Source organism: Oncorhynchus keta, chromosome 28 (genome assembly GCF_023373465.1).
Source record: "Oncorhynchus keta strain PuntledgeMale-10-30-2019 chromosome 28, Oket_V2, whole genome shotgun sequence".
Classification (NCBI taxonomy): Eukaryota; Metazoa; Chordata; class Actinopteri; order Salmoniformes; family Salmonidae; genus Oncorhynchus; species Oncorhynchus keta.
The window spans coordinates 15741574-15753609 of record NC_068448.1 but is presented as its reverse complement, the minus strand read 5'-3'; the positions used below and the strand labels follow the sequence as shown (position 1 = coordinate 15753609).

The 12036-nt window shown below is 43.1% G+C and overlaps 2 protein-coding genes across 7 annotated transcripts in view; both read right to left on the bottom strand.

Annotated features, from left to right (window-relative positions):
- The window catches only part of LOC118360525 (homeobox protein Hox-C10a-like), a 101566-nt gene that overhangs the window by 39861 nt on the left and 49669 nt on the right, over positions 1-12036 (bottom strand). The gene's annotated exons all lie outside the window — the stretch shown is intronic.
- The window catches only part of LOC118360688 (homeobox protein Hox-C5a-like), a 60626-nt gene that overhangs the window by 39861 nt on the left and 8729 nt on the right, over positions 1-12036 (bottom strand). The gene's annotated exons all lie outside the window — the stretch shown is intronic.

Here is a 12036-nt window from a genome sequence, read left to right as displayed (position 1 = left end):
TCCTGGGCTACAATACCCGGACCCCTTCTACTGCCGGTGTGGGGCACGGAACCCTGCCGATCCTGCACGACTGGACTACGACGTAATCTGATCAAGGGGGTACTCAACTGGCCTCTACATCGCAACGTCACTTGAATGCCCATCCACTTGCTGCTAGCCGCGGCCCGCTAGCTGTCTAGAGCATATTGGATTGTTAGCTGTATAGATTCATCGGCCAATTTCTTGGGCCACTATATCTATTTTGCCAATTGGACTTGGACCTCTCTGCTACCCGGAACCCTACTAATCCATCACGACTGGTCTATTGACATCACCGCACACAGAGGCGAAAACAGACTTTCCTCTGTCGAGATGTTGCTGTAAGGCCCTTCTGCTATCTTGCTAGCCCTGGGCCTGCTAGCTGTCTGAATCGCCGTGTCTCCAGCCAACCCAACCACTCACTGGATCCCTATTGATCACCCGGCTATGCATGCCTCTCCCTAATATCAATATGCCTTGTCCATTACTGTCCTGGTTATTGAATATTGTCTTATTTCATTGTAGAGCCTCTAGCCCTGCTCAATATGCCTTAACCTACCATTTACTTCCACCTCCCACATATGCGGTGACATCACCAGGTTTAAACATCTCTAGAGACAATATCTTTCTCATCATTACCCAATGCCTAGGTCTACCTCCAATGTACTCACATCCTACCATACCTCTGTCTGTACATTATGCCTTGAATCTATTCTCACGCCCAGAAATCTGCTCATTTTACTCTCTGCTCTGAACGCACTAGACGACCAGTCCTGATAGCCTTTAGCCATACCCTCATCCTACTCGTCCTCTGGTCCTCTGGTGATGTAGAGGTTAATCCAGGACCTGCAGTGCCTCGCTCCAGTCCTACTCCCCAGGTGCTCTTATTTGTTGACTTCTGTAACCGAAAAAGCCTTGGTTTCATGCATGTTAACATTAGAAGCCTCCTCCCTAAATGTATTTCATTCACTGCTTTAGCACACTGCCAACCCGGATGTCCTAGCCGTGTCTGAATCCTGGTTTAGGAAGTCCACCAAAATCCCTGAAATTTCCATCCCTAACTATAACATTTTCCGACAAGATAGAACTGCAAAGGGGGCGGTGTTGCAATCTACTGCAGAGATAGCCTGCAGAGTTCTGTCTTACTATCCAGTTCTGTACCCAAACAATTCAAGCTTCTACTTTTAAAAATCCATCTTTCCATAAATAAGTCTCTCACCGTTGCCGCTTGCTATAGACCACCCTCTGCCCCCAGCTGTGCTTTGGACACCATATGTGAATTGATTGTCCACCATCTATCTTCAGAGCTCGTGCTGCTAGGTGACCTAAACTGTGACATGCTTAACACCCCAGCCATCCTACAATCTAAGCTTGATGCCCTCAACCTCACACAAATTATCAATGAACCCACCAGGTACAACCCCAAATCCGTAAACACGGGCACCCTCATAGATATCATCCAAACCAACTTGCCCTCCAAATACACCTCTGCTGTACTCAACCAAGATCTCAGTGATCACTGCTTCATTGCCTGCATCCGTAATGGGTCTGCGATTTAACGACCACCCCTCATCACTGTCAAACACTCCCTAAAACACTTCAGCGAGCAGGTCTTTCTAATCCACCTGGTCCGGGTATCCTGGAAGGATATTGAACTCATCCTGTCAGTAGAGGATGCCTGCTTATTCTTTAAAAGTGCCTTCCTCGCCATCTTAAATAAGCATGCCCCATTCAAAAAATGTAGAACCAGGAATAGATATAGCCCTTGGTTCTCTCCAGACCTGACTGCCCTTGGCCAGCACAAAAACATCCTGTGGCCTTCTGCATTAGCATCGGACAGCCCCCGTGATATGCAACTTTTCAGGGAAGTTAGGAACAAATATACACAGGCAGTTAGGAAAGCTAAGGCAAGCTTTTTCAAGCAGAAATGTGCATCCTGTGGCATAAACTCAAAAAAGTTCTGGGACACTGTAAAGTCCATGGAGAATAAGAGCACCTCCTCCCAGCTTCCCACTGCACTGAGGTTAGGAAACACTGTCACCACCAATAAATCGACTATAATTGAGCATTTCAATAAGCAATTTTCTACAGCTGGCCATGCTTTCCATCTGGTTACCCCTACCCCGATCAACTGCCCACCACCCCCCACAGCAACTTGCCCAAGCCTCCCCACTTCTCCTTCACCCAAATCCAGATAGCTGATGTTCTGAAAGAGGTGCAAAATCTGACCCCTACAAATCAGCCAGGCTAGACAATCTGGACCCTCTCTTTCTAAAATGATCTGCCGAAATTGTTGCAACCCCTATTACTAGCCTTGGCCAGGTCATCTGATGCAGCACTCTCCTTGGTCAACCTCTCTTTCGTATCGTCTGAGATTCCCAAAGATTGATAGCTGCCGCAGTCATCCCCCTCTTCAAAGGGGGTGACACTCTAGACTCAAACTGCTACAGACCTATATCTATCCTAGGCCCTGTCTTTCTAAGGTCTTCGAAAGCCAAATTAACAAACAGATTACCGACCATTTCGAATCCCACCGTACCTTCTCCGCTATGCAATCTGGTTTCAGAGCTGGTCATGGGTGCACCTCAGCCACACTCAAGGTCCTAAACGACATCATAACCGCAATCGATAAGAGCCATTACTGTGCAGCCGTATTCATCGACCTGGCCAAGGCTTTCGACTCTGTCAATCACCACATTCTTAATGGCAGACTCGACAGCCTTGGATTCTCAAATGATTGCCTCGCCTGGTTCAACAACTACTTCTCTGATAGAGTTCAGTGTGTCAAATTGGAGGGCCTGTTGTCCGGACCTCTGGCAGTCTCTATGGGGGTGCCACAGGGTTCAATTGGAGGGCCGACTCTCTTCTCTGGAACATCAATGATGTCGCTCTTGCTGCTGGTGATTCTTTGATCCATCTCTACGCAGGAGACACCATTCTGTATACCTCTGTCCCTTCTTTGGACACTGTGTTAACTAACCTCCAGACGAGCTTCAATGCCATACAACTCTTCTTCCGTGGCCTCTAACTGCTCTTAAATGCAAGTAAAACTAAATGCATGCACTTCAACCGATCACTGCCCGCACCTGCCCGCCCGTCCAGCATCACTACTCTGGACTGTTCTGACTTAGAATATGTGGACAACTACAAATATCTAGGTTTCTGGTTAGACTGTAAACTCTCCTTCCAGACTCACATTAAACATCTCTAATCCAAAATGAAATCTAGAATCAGCTTTCTATTTCGCAACAAAGCATCCTTCACTCATGCTGCCAAACATACCCTCGTAAAACTGACCATCCTACCGATCCTCGACTTCGGCAATGTCATTTACAAAATAGCCTCCAACACTCTACTCAACAAATTGGATGCAGTCTATCACAGTGCCATCTGTTTTGTCACCAAAGCCCCATATACTACCCACCACTGCAACCTGTACCCTCTCGTTGGCTGGCCCTCGATTCATACTCGTCACCAAACCCACTGGCTCCAGGTCATCTCTGCTAGGTAAAGCCCCGCCTTATCTCAGCTCACTGGTCACCATAGCAGCACCCACCCGTAGCACGTGCTCCAGCAGGTATATCTCACTGGTCACCCCCAAAGCCAATTCTTCCTTTGGCCGCCTCTCCTTCCAGTTCTCTGCTGCCAATGACTGGAACAAACTGCAAAAATCTCTGAAGCTGGAGACTCTTACCTCCCTCACTAGCTTTAGCACCAGCTATCAGAGCAGCTCACAGATCACTGCACCTGTACATAGGTCATCTGTAAATAGCCCATCCAATCTACCTCATCCCCATACTGTATTTATTTATTTATCTTTGTCCTTTGCACCCTAGTATCTCTACTTGCACATTCATCTTCTGCACATTCTTCCATTCCAGTGTTTAATTGCTATATTGTAATTACTTCGCCACTATGGCCTATTTATTGCCTTCCTCATTTGCACATTCTGTATATAGACTTTTATACTGGCGGCAGCGTAGCCTAGTGGTTAGAGCGTTGGACTAGTAACCGGAAGGTTGTGAGTTCAAACCCCAGAGCTGACAAGGTACAAATCTGTCGTTCTGCCCACTGTTCCCAGGTCTTCATTGAAAATATGTTCTTAACTGACTTGCCTGGTTAAATAAAGGTACAATTAAAAAAATGGATTGTATGTTTGTTTAATCCATGTGTAACTCTGTGTTTTATGTGTCTAACTGCTTTTCTTTATCTTGGCCAGGTTGCAGTTGCAAATGAGAACTTGTTCTCAACGAGCCTACCTGGTTAAATAAAGGTGAAATAAAAAATAAATACATAAAAATGAGAACAGTAGCCCCTATCTGCAAAAGCAGGGTGTCTGCGGAAAGCTTCGTGTCTTGGCTATTAATCTTTGCCTTAAAATCGTTTGTGTCATTTACTGCCATATATGGGCATACGAATGTATAAGGGCAGGCCGAGCCGAATACCTAATTTCAAGATGGCTGCTACCTACATTCCGGTTTATGTTGTGAAGCACAAACTAAATAAACACGGAATACGTCGATACACACCGAAAGCCGGGACTCCACAGATCATGAGGATGTCTTATTTGTCTGCCAGTGACCTACCGTTATTGATCACCAACGTTTTCACCAAACATCTACATGATAAGCTTCGGTTTGGTCTGTGTTTGAGCTATAGATACATGGGGAGGTATGAAATTAATCCTTAGGTTTGTAGGAACAAATCTAATCTATTGCCAATGCTATCTGATGATGTATGACTTAATGGAAACATTGAATGTCCACAGAGTGACTATGTCTTTGCACATGAAAAATGACGTAGGCATCCATTACACAGGGGATTGCCTACTATGGCACCTGACAGTCTTGTAACCAATGGGATAAGCTTTCCAGTGATATGCAGGTGACCTGGGTGGGACAATGCAAGGCCTAGAACCTTTTATGTGCAATGCGTAATGCAAACTATCGCTACCTGGCTCAGAGACAAGACGCATTGAGCAGGTTACACTACATTGTAAACAGCTTTCATCGCTTTAGCATGAAAGCTGGTTTTCTCAAAGGGGGGAAATGTAAAAATGAAGAGTATCGAACAGGAAGCTAAAAAGAAGGCAGCTATGAATAAGTATACCGACATTGAAGCTTTGAATAAAATACCCGTCAGACTCGGATAAGGGAAGCCATTTGGATAACGAGGATTTCGACTCGGCCGATGAGGACTACCTTCTAGAAGGATTGGATCCACTTTTAGATCTGTTAGTACATTATTTTCATGACTTTATATAGCTAATTTACTATATGTATTTCCTTTTTTTATAAATTGTCTGCTTTTTGTGCTTTGGATTAAGTTTACATTGGCCTATGTAACAAGTCATTTCAATGTTATATAATGCCAATGTAGTTGTCTATTTTTATATTAGTTCACTGTTTGCTGTTCCTTGTAACTTTGGAGAGGCCACTAAACTCTCGTGGCCACTGTTTATTTGTGGTTCTCACCTTTGCCTTTGTGTGTGTGTGCTTCACACCTTCTATGTGAGTCACTGTACAGGTCAAGTTTAGGCTTGGTGTTTTTACTTTACAGTAATGTTGTTTTGTAAATTTAGTCAACTGTAATTCTGTGTGTCTTACAACAGTATATACCTTTATTTTATTCACAACAGAGTAGAGGATGCAGATGATTTGGATGATGACGTTTGGGAGCCACCCCTCCCCAGCTAGCGCCCCCGCCGGTCAAGGTCTTCATCCCCCACTGCAATGTCAATCACCCGTCTGATGGTTCTACATCCACTTTTCATAGACCTCTTGAAAAAGAAAATGGGGGCTTGTGGCACCATTCGTACTAACATAATTGGTTTCCCCAAGACCAAGGTAAATTACACGACAAAGACAGCGGAGAGGGGGACCATACTTTGGATCAGGACTAACAAGCTGCTTTTTGTGAAATGGAAGGACACTAGGGAAGTAACCATGCTCACCACACAGCATAAGGCATTCAACAACAACCATGTCTCAAGGAGGGTGAAAAAAGGTCTCAATTCCTGTTTCTGTGAAGGACTACAATGCCAGCATTGGGGGTGTCGACCTATCTGATGCTCTGCTAGGCAACTACTAGGTCCTCCACAAGACCAGTAAGTGGTATTACTTTTTTTCCATTTTGTGGACATTGATACAGTAAATTATGACATTTTCTACAAGCAGAAGGTCAAACTCCTCTCTCCCAGTTGGCCTTCCGAGAGCAGCTGGTGTTGGAAATGTCTGAATTGGGGGACCAAAGCAACCTCACAACCATCGCAAGACCCCCCACTCAAGGTGAGCGTAGCGTAGCTATCCAAAAAACATCCCAAAAGACTAAATGAAGAACTGCAAGCATTGCACAAAACACAGGGGGGAAATGCCAGATCTTTTGTCCGAAATTCCAGTTCGCTTTTTTTCCTGGCAAAGAGGGACTGCTTCAAAGACTATGTATGACGACATGCACGAGATACGGTGAAATCTAATCATCTACACCTAGGATGTAAAACAAACACAAATTCCATTTGTAAATAGTTAAGCTTATTTCTATTTTTGCACCTTTTTTAGTGAAGTACACGTGTTTGTGTTTGTGTTTGATAATACATTTTATAATTCGATGTACAGTACCAGTCGGGTTTGGACACAGCCTACTTATTCAAGGGGTTTTCTTTATTTTTTTAAAACTATTTTCTACATTGTAACATAATAGTGAATACATAGAAACTATGAAATAACACATATGGAATCATGTACGAACCAAAAAAAAGTGTAACAGTCTTGAAGGAGTTACCACATATGCTGAGCACTTTTTGGCTGCTTTTCCTTAACTCTTTCCTTAACCCAACTCATCACAATCCATCTCAGTTGGGTTGAGGTCAGGTGATTGTGGAGGCCAGGTCATCTGATGCAGCACTCTCCTTGGCCAAATAGCCCTTACATAGCCTGGAGGTGTGTTTTGGGTCATTATCCTGTTGAAAAAATTATAATCCCACTAAGCGCAAACCAGATGAGCTGGCTAGCGCTTCAGAATGCTGTGGTAGCCATGGTGGTTAAGTTTGCCTTGAATTTTAAATAAATCACTGACAGTGTCACCAGCAAAGAACCCCCACACCATCACACCTCCTCTTCCATGCTTCACGGTGGGAACAACACATGCAGAGAACATCCGTTCACCTACTCTGCATCTCACAAAGGCGGTTGGAAACAAAAATCTCAAATTTGTACTCATCATACCAATGGACAGATTTCCACTGGTCTAATGTCTATTGCTCGTGTTTCTTGGCCCAAGAAAGTCTCTTCTTCTTATTGGTGTCCTTTTAGTAGTTATTTCTTCGCAGCACTTTGACCACGAAGGCCTGATTCACACAGCCTCCTCTGAACAGTTGATGTTAAAAAAAATTAAAAATAAAGGGGATACCTAGTCAGTTGTACAACAATGCATTCAACTGAAATGTGTCTTCCGCATTTAACCCAACCCCTCTGAATCAGAAAGGTGCAGGGGGCTGCCTTAATCAACATCCACGTCATCGACACCCGGTGTGTCTGTTACTTGAACTCAGTAAAGCATTTATTTGGGCTGCAATCTGATGAACTTATCCTCTGCAGCAGAGGCAACTCTGGGTCTTCCTTTCCTATGGCGGTCCTCATGAGAGCCAGTTTCATTCATTCATTCAAAGTTCTTGAAATGTTCCAGATTGACTGACATTCATGTCTAAAAGTAATGACGGACTGTCGTTTCTCTTTGCTTATTTAAGCTGTTCTAGCCATAATATGGACTTGGTCCTTACCTTGTCACAACACAACAGATTGGCTCAAACGCATTAAGAAGGAAAGAAATTTAAAAAATGTGCTTTTAACAAAGCACACCTGTTAATTGAAATGCATTTCAGGTGACTATCTCATGAAGTTGGTTGAGAGAATGCCAAGAGTGTGCAAAGCTGTCATCAAGGCAAAGGGTGTCTACTTTGAACAATCTAAAATCTATTTTTGATTAAAGACTTTTTTGGTTACTACATCATTTCATATGTTTTAGTTCATAATTGTGATGTCTTCACTATTATTCTACAATGTAGATAATTGTAAAAAATAAAGAGAAACCCTTGAATGAGTAGGTGTGTCCAAACCTTTGACTGGTACTGTACATCTGTTGCTTTTCTATTGTTTTTATAAACAGGTCATTTCTATGTGGGACCAATACATTGGATTTTTTTTTTAAGTTAAAAAAAGTATTAATTTATGCCTAGGTTAAACGTTCAGGCACTTTGGAGAGGTTTAAAAAACACTTGGATATCCCCTGTATGTCCCCAGACACCACTGCAATGTTTCAGAGAGGTTGGTGTTGTAGAAATTCTGTTTGTATACTGAACAAATAGCATTTAGGGATTGCAAATATGTAATAGCACTGAAATTATCTCATTTACAGACATGCCACTTTGGAGAGGTTTAGGGACACTTGTAAATGTGCTGTGACCACACCTGACACCACTTACTAAAACATCTGCCCATTTCTAGTTGTTAGGTCTATCAACTCCATTTTGTGTCCTGATATTGTTCACATGTTGTGGAAATCATCTAACATGTTTCCACATGTTGTAGAAGCCATCTGATGTGTTTCCAGCTCTGGGCATCAATAATTCACTTATAGCTTGTCAATGAAAGAATACTTTAAAAAATAAATAAACAATGGTTATTTTGTGTGTGCTTGATCTTGTGTATTCTGAACTATGTAACTCCAATCTATCTTCTGATAATTTCCTTGTCTTATTTCCAAACATACCAAGTTTTGGCATGTCAGAATCATGTAATTACACATGGTTAAATGCAGAAGACACATTTCAGTTGAATGCATTCAGTTGAACAACTGACTAGGCATCCCTTTCCTTCCCTATTGTCATGAACCTCGCTGAAGAGGGTGCCTCTTCCTGTTCGGGCGGGGCTCGGCGGTCGTCGTCACCGGCCTATTAGCTGCCATCGATTCCTTTTCCGTTTGTGTTGGTTAGTGGTTAATTGGGTACACCTGTTTTGTATTAGGGTTTGTTTGTAGGGTATTTAAGGGCACTAGGCCTGCTGGGTATTTTGTGCGGGCTTGTTTGTTGTTACTCTGGTTTTGATGGTGTGATTTGTTTTCTTATCTTTATTCTCTGGTCTATTTTGTCCTGTTGTTTTGGACTGGCAACCTATATACTCCCTGTGTGTTGGCGTGATCATTTTTCGGTTGCACCGGTGTAATAAATTTGATAAACGACAGAACCCTGCTCTCTGCGCCTGATTCCATCCACCACTCTTAGTTTTTCGTAACACCTATTGTGTTTTATGCAATCTCATCTCATAAAGAAATTATTTTCATAAAGGGAAATTAATATAATCTGAATACATTACAATATAATAAACCATTCAGTCTACAAACAAATGCATAAGCATAAAAAGCATAATAGAGTTTTCTGTTCATCTAAAAAAAAATTGGGCTTCTGGAGGTGGGTCCCTCTACGAACAATTACGCAATGTTCTCATTGCCAGGTAACACTCTCTCATGATCTAGACTAGACAGTGGCTTTCTTATTGGATGATTATTTGCTAACCCTGGGAATACCATGGCTCGATTACAGTCAACAAGATGAGAAAAAGTCAATAGGAAGACATACCGAGCTTAAGAACAGTGGAGAACTTAGCCACCCCAATGCACTATAATGCAGGCAAATCCCCTCTATAACAGCATTTCCCAAACTTGGTACTGAGGCCCACCCTGGGTGCACCTTTTGGGATTTGCCCTAGGACTACACAGCTGATTCAAATAACCAACTCATTCATTAAGCTTTGATTATTTGAATCAACTGTGTAGTGCTTGGGCAAAAATCAAAACATGCACTCATGAGGGGCCCCAGGACCGAGTTTGGGATACCCTGCTCTATAGCATCATTATTCTCTATTTGGAGGGGGAGCATGTTTAATAGCACCCCCTATTGACTGTGTATCATTTGTTTCCACTCTCTTCATCTAACAGGAAGTAAGGGGTTAAAACTCAACATCAAATAAAATTATATTTGTCACGTGCCAATACAACCTTACAGTGAAATGCTTACTTACAAGCCTTGAACCATCAATACTTCAAAAAGTTAAGAAAAAAAAGAAGTGTTCAGTAAAAAATAGATAAATAGAAAATAAAAGTAACAAATAATTAAATAGCAGCAGTAAAATAACAACCGAGGCTATATACAGGGGGTGGGTAATTAAGGTAATTGAGTTAATATGTTAAAGTGACTATGAGTTAAAGTGACTATGCATAGATTATAAACAGAGAGTAGCAGCAGCGTAAAAGAGGGGTCTGGGTAGCCCTTTGATTAGCTGTTCAGGAACGTGAACCCATCAACTCACTACATCATCAGACCGCTGAGTTCCTCCCTGGCCCTTCTGGGAACTGACCAGGAAAACCTCTGTGCCATAATTACAAGGTACTACAAGGGGCCCAGAGTTCATGGGCAGGTCACACGAACAAAAAACTCAGGTCAACACAGGATCTTACTGACAAAGGAACTTAACAAAATCAACCACATAACTTTTCCAAATTAACAGAAGCAGAACCAATCAAATCAAACTTTATTTGTCACATGCGCCGAAAACAACATGAGTAGACCTTACCGTGAAATGCTTACTTACAAGCCCTTAACCAACAGCACAGTTCAAGAAAGAGTTAAGAAAAGATTTACCAAATAAACTAAAGTAAAAAATGATGAAAAGTAATACAATAAAAAAACAATAACAAGGCTATATACTTGGGCTACCGGTACCGAGTCAATGTGCGGGGGTACAGGTTAGTCGACGTAATTTGTACATGTAGGTAGGGGTGAAGTGACTATACATAGATAATAAACAGCGAGTAGCAGCAGTGTAAAAAAAATGAATGGAGAGGAGGGGTGTCAATGTAAATAATCCGGTGGCCATTTGAGTTACTGTTCAGCAGTCTTATTGCTTGGGGGTAGAAGCTGTTAAGGAGTCTTTTGGTCATAGACTTGGCGCTCCGGTACCACTTGCCATGCGGTAGCAGAGAAAACAGTCTATGACTTGGGTAACTAGAGTCTTTGACAATTTTTGGGGCTTTCCTCTGCCTAGTATATAGGTCCTGGATGGCAGGAAGGTTGACCCAGTGATGTATTGGGCCGTACGCAGTACCCTCTGTAGTGCCTTGCGGTCAGATGACGAGAAGTTACCATACCAGGTGGTGATGCAACCGATCAGGATGCTCTCGATGGTGCAGTTGTTTAACTTTTTGAGGATCTGGGGAGCCATGCTAAATCTTTTCAGTCTCCTGAGGGGGAAAAGGTGTTGTCATGCCCTCTTCATGACTGTCTTGGTGTGTTTGGACCATGATAGTTTGTTGGTGATGTGGACACCAAGGAACTTGAAACTCTCAACCCACACGACCACAGCCCCGTCGTTAATTGGGGCCTGTTCGGCCCGCCTTTTACTGTAGACCACAGTTAGCTCCTTTGTCTTGATCATATTGAGGGAGACATTGTTGTCCTGGCACCACACTGCCAGGTCTCTGACCTCCTCCCTATAGGCTGTCTCATCGATCCTCGACTCGTCATTTACAAAATAGCTTCCAATAGTCTACTCAGCAAACTGGATGCAGTCTATCACAGTGCCATCCGTTTTGTCACCAAAACCCCTTATACCACCCACCACTGCGACCTGTATGGTCTAGTCGTCTGGCCCTCGTTACATATTCGTCGCCAGACCCACTGGCTCCAGGTCATATATAAGTCTATGCTATAGGTAAAGCTCCGCCTTATCTCAGCTCACTGGTCACGATAACAACACCCACCCGTAGCACGCGCTCCAGCAGGTAAATCTCACTGGTCGTCCCCAAAGCCAACACCTCCTTTGGCTGTCTTTCCTTCCGGTTCTCTGCTGCCAATGACTGGAACGAATTGCAAAAATCACTGAAGCTGGAGACTTATATCTCCCTCACTAACTTTAAACATCAGCTATCTGAGCAGCTAACCGATCATTGCAGCTGTACATAGCCCAT